Source organism: Molossus molossus, unplaced genomic scaffold (genome assembly GCF_014108415.1).
Source record: "Molossus molossus isolate mMolMol1 unplaced genomic scaffold, mMolMol1.p scaffold_m16_p_8, whole genome shotgun sequence".
In the NCBI taxonomy this organism is placed as follows: domain Eukaryota; kingdom Metazoa; phylum Chordata; class Mammalia; order Chiroptera; family Molossidae; genus Molossus; species Molossus molossus.
In genome coordinates, this window is record NW_023425402.1 from 811,788 (window position 1) to 825,378 (window position 13,591).

The 13,591-nt window shown below is 44.2% G+C and overlaps 1 non-coding gene across 1 annotated transcript; it reads right to left on the minus strand.

Moving 5' to 3' along the window:
• Positions 1-10,233: 10,233 nt before the first annotated feature.
• TRNAQ-CUG lies at positions 10,234-10,305 on the minus strand. The gene has a single exon. It is a non-coding gene; the product is annotated as a tRNA-Gln (tRNA).
• Between the last annotated feature and the right edge of the window lie 3,286 nt (positions 10,306-13,591).

A 13,591-nucleotide genomic window follows, 5' to 3' on the forward strand; every position in this document is an offset into this window, starting at 1 on the left:
ACTGTTATGTTCATTATATTCCATATATAAGTGAGATCATGTGGTATTTGTCTTTTTCTGCTTGGCTTGTTTCGCTGAGGATAATACTTTCCAGGCCCTTCAATATCGTCTTAAGATAAGAGATCTTTCTTTCTTACAGCTGCACAGTACTCCATTGTGTATATGTACCACAGCTTTTTATCCATTTGTCTACTGATGGACACTTGGGCTGTTTCCAGATCTTAGCTATTGTAAATAGTGCTGCTATGAACATGGGGGTAGATACATGAACATGGGGGTAGATACATTCTTTCTGATTGGTGTTTCAGGCTTCTTAGGGTATATTCCTAGAAGTGGGATCACTGGGTCAAATGGAAGTTCAATTTTTAATTTTTTTTTTTTTTTATCCTCACCGAGGATATTTTTCCATTTTTTGTACAGATAGAGTGGGAGGGAGAGAGAGAGAGAAACATCGACGTGAAGGGACACATCGAGTGCCACCCGCACGACCAACCAGGGCCGGGGACAAACTGCAACCGAAGTACGTGCCCTTAGCGGGAACCGAACCCGGGTCTCCCGGACCGCAGGTCGACGCTCTAACCGCTGAGCCAAACTGGCCAGGGCTCAATTTTTAATTTTTTGAGGTAATACCGTATTGTTTTCCATAGTGGCTGCACCAGTCTGCATCCCCACCAGCAGTGTACTAGAGTCCCCTTTACTCCACACCCTCGCCAACACTTGTTGTTTGATGATTTGTTGATGGCGGCCATTCTGACAGGTGTGAGGTGATACCTCATTGTTGTTTTAATTTGCATCTCTGATGATTAGTGATGTTGAGCATTTCTCCATATGTCCTTAGCCATTTGTATATTCTGTTTGGAGAGGTGTCTATTCAGCTCCTCTCCCCATTTTTTAATTGGATTCTTTGTCTTCCTTTTGTTGAGTTGTATGAGTACTCTATATATTTTGGAAATTAACCCCTTATCTGAGGTATCATTGGCAATGATGCTCTCCCATACAGTGGGTTGCCTTTCCATTTTGATGGTTGTTTCTTTTTCTGTGCAGAAGCTTTTGAGTTTGATGTAGTCCCATGTGTTCATTTTTTTCTTTGTTTCTGTTGCCTTGGGCGATGTATCAGTGAAAATTCTGCTGCGTATGATGTCCAAAATTTTGTTGCCTACATCCATAGCAATCTTGATAAAGAAGGACAAAGTAGGCAAGATCACAATACCAAATATCAGGTTATACTACAAAGCTACTGTAATCAAAACAACCTGGTACTGGCACAAGAACAGGCATATAGACCAATGGAATAGAACAAACATCCCAGAAATTGACCTAAAACATTATGCTCAATTAATATTCAATGAAGGTGGCAAGAGCATACAATGGAGTAATTATAGCCTCTTTAATAAATGGTGTTGGGAATATTGGACAGCTACATGCAAAAAAATGAAACTAGACCATCAATTTACACCATACACAAGAATAAATTCAAGATAAATTAATTAAATGTGACCTGTGAATCCATAAAAATTATAGAAGGGAATGTAGGCAACATAATTTCAGACATCATACGCAGCAGAATTTTCACTGATACATCATCTAAGGCAACAGAAACAAAGGAAAAGGTGAACACATGGGACTACATCAAACTCAAAAGCTTCTGCACAGAAAAAGAAACAACCATCAAAATGGAAAGGCAACCCACTGTATGGGAGAGCATCATTGCCAATGATACCTCAGATAAGGGGTTAATTTCCAAAATATGTAGAGTACTCATACAACTCAACAAAAGGAAGACAAAGAACCCAATTAAAAAATGGGGAGAGGAGCTGAATAGACACCTCTCCAAACAGGACATACAAATGGCCAAGAGGCATATGAAGAAATGCTCAACATCACTAATCATCAGAGATGCAAATTAAAACAACAATGAGGTATCACCTCACACCTGTCAGAATGGCCGCCATCAACAAATCACCAAACAACAAGTATTAGCGAGGGTGTAGAGAAAAGGGGACTCTAGTACACTGCTGGTGGGAATGCAGACTAATGCAGCCACTATGGAAAACACTACGGTGTTACCTCAAAAAATTATAAATTGAATTCACATTGACCCAGTGATCCCACTTCTAGGAATATACCTTAAGAAACTTGAGACACCAATTAGAAAGAATATATGTACCCCCATGTTCATAGCAGCACTATTTACAGTAGCTAAGATCTGAAAACAGGCCAAGTGTCCATCAGTAGACGAATGGATAAAAAAAGCGGTGGTACATATACAAGATGGAGTACTATGCAGCTCTAAGAAAGAAAGATCTCTTACCCTTGAGACAACATGGAGGGACCTGGAAAGTATTATCCTCAGCGAAACAAGCCAAGCAGAGAAAGACAAATATCACATGATCTCACTTATTTGTGGAATATAATGAACATAACAGTCTGAGGAACAGGGTAGACCTAGAAACATGGAAGTAGGGTACCGACTGACGGTCCCCAGAAGAGGGTGAGGGGGAGATAAACCAGAGAACTGATATGCATGTACACATAACTGACAAACATGGACAACAAAGCTGGGGATGGGGTGGGGAGGGATGTGGAGGAGGGTGTCAATGGGGGAAAAATGAGAAACATCTGTAACAAAAATAAACTAATTAAAAAAGGGAAAAAGGAAGAAAAACACAAGTGATGCAGAAAAGAAATTAAAAAAAAAAAAGTCATAGGAAAGAAATGAACTTAGGCTGGGCTGTTTTGGCTCACTGGGAAGTCAGAGAAAAGAGGGCCTTGGAGAGAGGTTCAGGGGGTGAGCCCAGGATGAACTGCTGCTGCCCATTGCTCCCTTGGTTGTAAGTCTTATGGGGACCCTTGGAGGTTAGGAGATGAGTGCCTGTGGGTAGAGAAGAGGGGGAACAATGGTCATGGACAACAAAGCCGGGGACGGGGTTGGGAGGAATGGGGAATACGGTGTCAATGGGGTAAAAAAGGAGAAACATCTGTAACAAAAATAAAATTGAAAAAAGAAAAGTACACTTTAAGTATTGTCATAAACAAAAGAAGAAGAGGGAGAAGGGGAAGGCATGAGTGTGCTCCCCAGAAGGATAAGGGGAGTACACTCCAGGTCCTTTGTCTTGGGAGTTTTTATCTCTCTTTTGCAGGCAGGAATCTTAGGGGAGGTCTCAATAGAATAATCATCAGTTTTCTGGGTGTGTCCTTTCAGGTCTGTGGTCCCCACTGAGTGGCTGGTGCCAGGGCAGGGGATTAGTCAAGGCCATCGCCCTGAGGCCGCGGCATCCTTTTCTGGGCCTGGAGCTAAAATACGACGGATGCCTCTATTGCATTTAGAGAGGAAATGTCAGGGGTGTAAACTGCATGGTCAGCGATATGCTAGGGGAGGAGGTCCTGTTTCCCATTCTTTGCCCACATCTAGGCATCCTGGGCTTTCCACCCTGGTGACCTTCCGTACCTGGTCCATCATCCTTGCTTTGCTCATGCCTGTCTGAGACAGGCCAGTGAGCCAGGACAGGTGGGACAGGGAAACTGAGGCAGGGCTGAACAAACTGGCAGAGCAATTACAGCAGACACAGACGGCCCCTCCCTAGGGTAACAGCGAGGCCTCACTGTATTTCAGCCCCAGGCCCAGAAGAGCTGAAAAACCATGTGGGGGCACCAGGACCAGCTGCGCTGACCAACAACCCCCTGTCCTGACACTGACCAATCAGTGAGGACCGACCCTGAAGGACACACCTGGAGAACTAATGAACAGTCTGCTGAACGCTCCCGGAGACCTCCCCTGTGGTCCCCCCCCCCCCACAAGAGAGGGAGGAAATCCTCAAGACAAAGGCCCCAGTGGGAGCTCCCCTCCCGGGAGCAGTCGGTGCCTGCCCCACCCCCATCTTCCCCCACGGGCAGCGTCTCCTAGACTCTGAGGGACCCCAGGAGGTTTCCAACCAGGGCAGCAATGGGCAGCGGCAGTTCAGCCCGGACAACCCCCCTGAGCCTGGCCCCAAGGTCCCCTTTTCTCTGACTTCTCAGTGAGCCTGGGCTCCTTTCTCCTCTAGTGCCTCTCCTGTTACCCTAGGCCCCTCCTTGTTTCGCTGTCCCCAGGTTTAATAAACACGTCCTCCAAAATCCACCTGGACTTGTGAGACTTGTCCTGCACAAAGTCAGGAACCCACACACTACAGCTGGCCCCAGGCAGACCGGCTCAGGGCAGGTCCCCTTTCCGGAACAGGTCTAGGTGCCTACCACATTATAAGAGGACACTACTGTGGAGAGAGCTGATAGAAACAGAGGGTAGGTAACTAGGAAGGATAAGAATCAGGATGCTCAGTGCCATTTTCCTCAATTATTTCTAAAGAGAATGAAGCTGAAACTGACAAGGAGAAAGACGTCTTGAAATAGAGAAATAAAGAGATATGCAGCAACAATTGAGCTATCAGAGGTGAGAGAGAGAGAGGAAGAAACACCGGTAAAGGAAAGGGATTTATTTGCACTTTGGAGAAGACATAGAATTCTTTTGAACAGGTGTGGCTTTGTAGTTTTCTGGCTGTCTCCCAGCAACCCCACCAAGACAGGACCCAAACTCTCAGAATGGACTACTATGAATCCAGAGGACTGAGAATAATTGGGAGGAAAAAAATCAGCAAACTTTTAAGAATAATTGATTTGAACCAATTCTTCCTCTTCTCACTTGGTTTATTTAATTGGTACCCATTTAGAAGTTATTATATACTGGGCTCTGTTCATTACAGCACAAAATTCTTCTAGAATCTAGATCCTTGTTGGGGAAATTAAGTAAATTATCTAAGGTCACAAAGTTGGTGAATGACAGAGCCAGGACTGAAACCCACGTAGATGGCTCTAGAATCTGAGTACCAACCACCACACAAATGGTCTCTCTTATTCTAACCCAGGTTTCTGCCAGACACATTTTTTTAAAAAACAGATACTTTTATTGCTGGGTTTATTTAGTTCTTAGGACAACATTCTCTGGTGTAGCTTATTACTTTAGAAGACAATGTGAAGAACCTAGATTATAGAGCAATCTAGGACAAAATACAGGATATAAGAAGGCATACTCAAGTAATACTGTCACTGAAAAATGTGATCATCTTTAGTCACTTAAATATTTTTCAAATTGGTAATTTGCTTGCCAATATTTAACTATATTATATTTCCTAAGGATCAAATCTTTTTTTTTTCCTTTATTAATTTTTAGAGAGAAAGGAAGGGAGAGAGAGATAGGAACATCAATGAGAGAGAACACCGCTTGGCTGCCTCCTGCATGCCCCCACCCCCTTGGGGATTTAGCTCACAACCTGGGCATGTGCCCTGACTGAGAATCGAACTGGTGACCTCTTGGTGCATGAGTCGATGCTCAACCACTGAGCCACACTGACCTGACTGAGGATCAAATCTTTAGTGACAGTTGGGGAAGGGTGACCTAACTTGACCCATCCTTTCAAACAGCAAGGGTTTTAAGGATCTTGTTTAGTATAGTCACTTGGGTATGAGCAGAGTACCTGGTAAACACTCTAGAGAAGATTCCTGCTCTTATGGAGTGCACACACACTGGAGGCTAGGTGGTAGTAGGGATGGTAGCTATCTCCAAGATGGTCATCATCAGTTTCTTCCTTCCTTGTATACACTTGACAGTGCATCACTGGGAGGTGCAGTCCACTCTACTCCCTCGGATGGGCTGTCCTGCCAACGCTCTGACCAATAGAGTGAGGCAGTGATTCTACACTGGTGCTGGCCCTGGCCTGGAAGGACTGACATCCTGTGCCTTGGTCCCTCAGAGTCTTTAGCCACCATGGAAGACGTCTACTTGGACGGCCACAACAAAATACCAGACCGTGTGGCTCAAACAAGAGAAATTTATTTTCTCAGTTTATTTTTTGGAGTCCGGAAGTCCAAGATGAAGGTGTCAGCAGGGTTGGTTTCTCTGAGGTATCTCTTCTTGGCTTACAGAGCTCCACCTTCTCTCTGTGTTCGCACATGGTCTTTGCTCTGTGCACACTCACCTCTGGTATCTCTTCCTCTTTTTTTTTTTCCTAATTTATCTTTATTGTTGAAAGTATTACAGATGTCCCTCCTTTTTTCCCCATTGACATCTCCCCCACTCCCACCTTCACCACACTGTTGTCTGTGTATATAAGTTCTTTGGTTTATCTCTTTCTCTGAGGTTTGTCAGTCTGTTCCATACTTCCATGTCTCTGGATCTACTTTGTTCATCACCTTATTTTGTTCCTTATATTCCACAAATAAGTGAGATTGTGTGATACTTGTCTTTCTCTGACCAGCTTATTTTGCTTAGCATTTCTCTTCCTCTTTTTTAAGGACACCAGTCATATTAGATTAGGGCCCCACCCTTATGACCTCATTTAACCTTAATTACCTCCATAAAATCCCTCTCCGATACAGTCACATTGGGGGTTAGAGCTTCAACATATGAAGTTTGAGAAGACACAATTCAGTCCATAACAATGTTCGACTATTCTACCATGGGACTCTGTAGAGGGAGAGAGGGGCTCAGCTGAGCCCCTCCTTTCAGCCATCCCCTGACAAAGGCATCCTGCATGCAAATGAAGAGCAGCTCAACTGCCAGATGGAAACATCCAAGCTGCCAGTTATTGCCACATGGAGCGAAAGAATCACACCATGGAGCCCCAAGTTTTGGGGCAGTTTGTTACCTAGTATGACATAATTAGAATAAGAAGTGGCATTAGGTTATTAAATCTATCTATCTATCTATCTATCTATCTATCTACCTACCTACCTACCTTCCTACCTATCTAGTCCTGGTCGGTTTGGCTCAGCGGTTAGAGCATTGACCCATGAACTGAAGGGTCAAGGGAAGGTACCCAGGTTGCAGCTTCGATCCCTTGCCCCAGTTGGGGTTGTGCAGGAGGCAGCCAATCGATGTATTGCTCTCACATCCATGTTTCTCTCCCTCTCTCCCTCCCTCCCTTCCACTCTATCAAAAAAAAATCAATGGAAAAATATCCTCAGGTGAGGATAAAATGAATGAATGAATGAATGAATAAATAAATAAATAATAAATAGTTACTAGTTGTGACAAATGGTATGGGTGAAGAGTCCAGATGCTATGAAAAGAACAGCACTGCAAGTAGAAATGGCATACTGAACTGCAAGGGGGACATTCTCAAGGGACCTGGAGCATGTGGCCTGAGGAAGGTCGCAGGCCTCTGTGGGCTCTGGAGCCATTTCTCTTCCCTTTCTGTGCTAAATGTCACCTGCTTTCCTGTGGTGACCCACTCCCTCCAGAATCAGTCTCTCATAACATTTTCTATATCTTCCCAAGATTACAACTATTTCTCCTTTCTTTAGTCTCTTCAGAGTGTACACAGTATAGCATCTAATTGACACTGAATAAGAAATTGTCTCCTATTGTAATTTTAAACGTATCAAGGTAAAATATACAGAGTGCACAGGGTTTCAGTGTAGAGCTTAATGATCCGTTCCGTGTGCAGCTACCTTCCAGATAAAAATGAAGGGTGTCCGCAGCGCGGCCGTCATGCTTCTTCCCATTAACACCCACCCTTAGGGTCAATCAGAAGATATTGTTATTCTAAATTTCTAGAAACAATGATTAATTTTTCCTGTTCTTGAACTTGCTATAAATAAAACCATTCAGTAAGCACTTTTTTGTTTTTGTTTTTTTCACTCAATATACCTGTAAGAACCATTCTTTTTTTTTTTTTTATAGAGTGGGAGGGAGGGAGAGAGAGAGAGAGAGAGAGAGAGAGAGAGAGAGAGAAACATCGATGTGTCCTTCACATCGAGTGGCTGCAACCCACACGACCAACGACAAACCACAACCGAAGTACATGCCCTTAGCGGGCACCGAACCCCGGTCCCTCCGACCGCAGGCCGACGCTCTAACCGCTGAACCAAACCGGCCAGGGCGTAAGAACCATACTTATCTATAGCAGTAATTCAATTTTTTTTCCCTGTGAGTAGTGATTCACTGTATGAATATTATTCCCAATTCAACACCCGTTTTTGACACTCTTTTATGGTCAAACACAGAGGGGTTTATCAGTTCCATTTCCTCTTGGAAATATCCCTCTTTAACCCTCCTCCCAGCTCCTGTAGACTGAGGTCTGAGCAGCAGGCTCCGTGGGACTCATCTTCACCTTTCTCCTGTGATAGGTCCCCTATCACTGGACCACACATCGTCCTTTTCCTTAGTTTGATGCCCTGGTCAGTGAAACAATTCCTCAGAAGCTTCTGAGTAAGTGGACATGGGAGGTAAATTTTTTTGAGATGCAAGATTAAAAATGTCCACTCACAGCTGATTGGCAGTTTGGCTGGGACCAGAAATTTAGTGTGGAAATTATTTTCCTTAATGGAAATTACTAGAAGGCATTGCTTCTCTGTCTTGCATCTTTCAGTGTTGCCTTTGAGAAGAAAGATACCTTTCTGATTCCCAGTCTTTCATGCACAAGCATCAAGTTTTCTGTCTTTTAGGCTCTTCACTTTATGACGTCCTGCTTTCCCAAGCGGCTTTTGTCGCACATTAGGCAGGGCTGTGGCGAGCCCCTCTGATCTGGAGACGAGTCTTCAGTTCTGGAAACTAGTCTCGTGTTATGTCTTTATCTCCTTTTCTTCGTGGTCTCCCTTTCTTCTCCTAGGAGCCTGGGGCTGTAGAGTACTTTTTACTCTATACCCTTTTGTTTTCTTATTGATTCTCTCCTATTTTACCTCTCCACCCTACACTTTTTAGAGTTCTACAAGTTTATTTTGAAATTCTTTTTAAGATATTTCTGTCATGATAATATTAATTTTAAGAACTACCCATTTCTCTCGTTTAACGAATGCAATCTTTTCTAACCTCACCGAAGATTTAAGTATTCTTTTTTTAAAAATCCAGTTTCTTGTATTGTATTTGTTTTGCCTTAGTTCCTTGTTTATATTGTAGAAATATTTTCGTTAACATCTGGTGATTCTCGGTTGTCGTTCTTTTTTAAACTGAGAGTCTAAACGCACGATTGTGGAAGCTCTGTGGAGTGGACCAAGCTCGTGGACTGGAGAGTCTTGGGGGATCGCGTGGAGACCCGGCCATTTGTTTGGGGGACCCTCAAACGTCAATGTCTGTGGTGCTTCATCCCTGAGCTCCCTTCCCACGGACAGACCTTAAATCTGCCAAAAGCAGACGGAGCGGGGCTGAACCCGAGTGGAGCCGTGCGAGGCTGCCGGGCACTGCCCCTCCCGGGCCTGGTCCGCGCCCCGCCGGCCCGCCGCTGGCTGCCCGCGTCGGGAGCCGGAGCCCGAGCCGGAGCCGGAGCGGGAGCCCGAGCCGGAGCCCGAGCCGGAGCCCGAGCCGGAGCCGGAGCGGGAGCGGGAGCGGGAGCCGGAGCCCGAGCCGGAGCCGGAGCGGGAGCGGGAGCCGGAGCGGGAGCCGGAGCGGGAGCCGGAGCGGGAGCCCGAGCCCGAGCCCGAGCCGGAGCCGGAGCGGGAGCCGGAGCGGGAGCCGGAGCGGGAGCCGGAGCGGGAGCCGGAGCGGGAGCCCGAGCCCGAGCCCGAGCCCGAGCCCGAGCCCGAGCCCGAGCCCGAGCCCGAGCCCGGCGATCCGTCCGCGGGCAGAGCCGGCCACCGCGGGCTGCCGGTGGCAGAGCCGCGCTACGTTCACTGGAAGTGCCTGCCTCTAGCGAGAAGCCACACTTACATTCCCATTTCTTCGATAAACCTCAAACTGAAAAAAATGTAATAGGTGCACGTTCATCACAATCGAAAACCTCACCCAATGGGAGCTGGCGGGCGGCCCAAGGCCCAGGCTCCAGCCCCGAGCGGCCGCGGGGGCGAGGGCTCCGCCCCCCCAGGTGGCCACCCCCCCCCCCTTAGCCTCAGTCTGTTCCTCACTCTTGTTTGTTTTTCATTCTACTCTCTATCTTTCTCTTTTCGATCCTAACGACTGACCCTCAGTGAGGTCTGTCCCTTCCTTTTAGTCTTGCTGGCTACGTAATCACGGGTCACGTTCTGCTCTGTATTCTGGTTTAGGCACTGAAAGCACGTTTGCTGACAGCTCGGCACGCCGGGGGCGCCCTGGGAGAGGATCTCGGCTGGGACAGAGGCGCGGGCACCCGGCCGGCGGTGGCGCAGTCCCGACCTCACAGGCCGCCGGGCCGCAGCCCCGCGGTTTTCCTCATTGCTCCAGCACCTCAAAACTCGACATGCTGGAATTGAGAAAAGTTTAGCTGGTTTTGATTAAGATGAGAAAAGTTAAGGTTCCACCGAGATTTGAACTCGGATCGCTGGATTCAGAGTCCAGAGTGCTAACCATTACACCATGGAACCCTCGCTGGCAGGGCCTCCCATTCTATCCTAATATCCCTTTAGATTTTCTAAAACGCAAATCATGGGATTCATAACATAATTTCTGAAGAAATGCCATTTTAAATGGAAGCTCTGCTTCTCAAGTTATTTTGTTTTTAATTTACAGGAATGTTTTTTAAAGAGATCTAAGCCATTTTCAGTCATAGGGCAAAGAAAAAACGCCAGCCAAGGGTGGGAGGTGGGTGGGATGGGGTTTTCTCTGAATGTTTTCACCGACATCCTTTCCCGGCTTCTTTCCTTGGATGTTCGGGGAAGGACATATGATCCAAGCATGTTGTTACTTTTGGCGATTTTGATTTTGTCTTCATTTCCGACCCACGAAAGGACACATTGAATTTTAATCTCACCTCTGAAAAGAGAGATTTTTACCAAAATAAAATAACGTCTTTCTACAGCTTCACTTACTCATTCTAGGATACCTGCAGAGGTCGCTAGAGCGACCTTGGAGTTTCTCAGTAATTCCTGCTCTGCTGTGATCGTGGGCTTGAAATTTTTGAAACTCCAGAATGCCTTAAATACAAGACCAGGTCTCATTCCTCTTTAACATCCGATGGTCTGAAACGTAGAAATTTAATCAATGCTTGTCGCATGAAGAGAAGTGTATGGACGACGGCACGAAGGAGGTAATGAATACTCCGTTGGGATAGACCGGCGTTAGACTTTTTGGAGGTTTCATTTTCCTTCACTCCATAAACTAAATCCTACAACCCTAAAGAGATTATTGGCACTTTTTTTCCCTTTCTAGGTCCTAGCTCTCAGGTAGACATTCCAGTGTAAACAATAACATAAACAGAGCCACTTTCAAATGGAGCTAGAGTTTCCAGGCCAGAGGAACTACCTGGCATTTCTTTTGTCTCAAACTTTTGGAATGTTAAAACAGAGAAAAAAATCACCTTTGAACTGGGCTTAAGCAACCTTGTGTGCCAAGAAAACTGTTTGCGAAGATAACAAGAAAGCAGTTATAACTACAGGACTGATGGTACTGGGCTGAAAATTAAACATATTTTTTAGAATTAGCATGAATATATTAAGTTTTCTGCACCAATAAAAATGCCTTCCTTCTATTGATATAATTGTTCCCCTTGTGCGTTCTCATAAATACTTATTGCCTTTGTCTCCTCATCAGAACACTATTTGGGCTTCTGACTGAATAATCAATACTGGTGCCTTACTTTGAAATGCATTTTATTCTTAGATTAGCACCAGTATTCATAGGGCCCCATAATTAGGTGTCCTTGGGTGTGGATGACCAAGAGAGGATGTTGTAGTGCTGGGCATAATCGTTTATTTTTCTAAATCTTAACTTTATTAAGATAACATGACTATCTAGTAATTGTAAGAACAACAAATAACAAGATCATATGTGTAGCATAACTGGAAGAAATATTCAGGTATTAATTAATACTTTAGTCAATCTAAATATTAATTATTGGCCACGTATCCTTAATGTATGTCTGGAAGTCTCCCAAGGCTGAATTGCCAAGAAATGCCTGAAACATTTTTGGGCATTCATCCTTTTGTTATACCTCCAACCAAGCCTTACATAAGACAGCTGCTTGATAAATATGGGTTGAAGTGAATATGTCTTTTAGGAGGTCAGGAGGGAAGCAGGAAAATGCAAAGACGTTTTGCCAGGTGGCTATAAAGTTCTCCTAAGTGTCTGTTCCTTCCCTCCATCCACACAAACTCTCCATTCTACCCTTAAAAGGTAATCTTCTAGCCTTAAAAGGTAATTTAAACTATCTCAGATTTAGCTGAATCATGGACCAAGTGTTTTTACTCCAGCACAGATGGTATTTTTTATTCCATTAGCCACAACCTTTTATCTTAAAGGAAAAAAAAAAAGTCCACTGGTTTAAAATCATGCCAGAGCTTCAAAAGCCCACTATTCAATCATTGGCTTCAAACTGCTCTCTAAGGATAGGTAAGGGGAACTGTTTTTTCAACCTTTTTTCATTTACCTCCCTCCACTCCCCCATCCCCAGGAAACAAGAACAAGATGAGAAAAATAGGGAAGATGGCCATTGGTTGGTTTGTTTATTTATTTTTTTCTACATTTTTTTTTTACTGCATACTCTTTTATCACCTCTTCACATGATACTGATTTTATTTTTGTGTGCCTCTTTATTGGGATTAACAACTTCAATGTTGCAGAACATTGGAATATTTTCTATTTTTATTGATATACAATTATATTAGCTTCAGGTGTGCAATATAATGATTTAATATTTGTATATTGAAAAATGATCAGCATAATAGGTCTAGTTAACATCCATCACCACACATAGTTACAATTTTTTTCTTGTGATGGTAGTTTTAAGATTTCCTCTTTTAGCAGCTTTGAAATACACAAGACAGTATTATTAACTATAGCCATTACATTCCAAGACTTACTTATTTTATAACTGGGAGTTTATAACCTTTTGATGACCTTCACTCCTTTCAGCCACCCCAACCCTAAGGTTTGTTTATTTTGAATCTGGAGTTCATCAGGCTGCACCTTTTCACTGGAATTAGCTATGGTTGGTTTACAAATATTACAAGGTAAGTGCAAATAAATTAACACCACTGAGGGGAATGAGTAGCGGAAGAGAGGATTGGGTTCCACGATCAGGAACAGTCTATCTCTGGTAATCTCAGCACTGGATGTTTTGTAATCACCTGGTAGAAGGGCTGAATCCAGAAAGAGCAAGTCAGCAGGGCGTAACCAGCAATCCAGAACCAAATTTCAATGGAGTGTCTGTCCTAGAGAAAGGTGGCTTCAGAACATAAAACTGTACCTAAATCTGAAGGTCTGAGTCTTCCTGACTCCTCAGTTCTGTATACCTTTCTCACCTCACAAATTAGAAATCTATTCTTCCATGTACTTATTCATTGAACCTTACCGCAAATATCTATTTAGTTTTTATGACGTGGGGAAGCAAGAGAAACATGGCTCTGTATCTGACAAAACTTATGATGCACGTGGAAAAGCAGACAATTACACAAAAATTTCCAAGTTACAGTAAATGCTAAGTGATGGGTTGAGTGATGACGGAACATACCCAATGCATACCAACAGGAATACTCAACTAAGGGCACAGGCAATAAGGAAAGCCTGCTCCAGGAGAGGATGGTTGCGCTGAAGTCTGCCGCCTGTTTCCCAGTTCGCTGCATTTCTCCTTTGCTGTATTGATCAGATTTCGATTTTTAAAATTTCATTTATAAATTGTTGAATTCACGTACTCGATTTATGAAACAAATATCC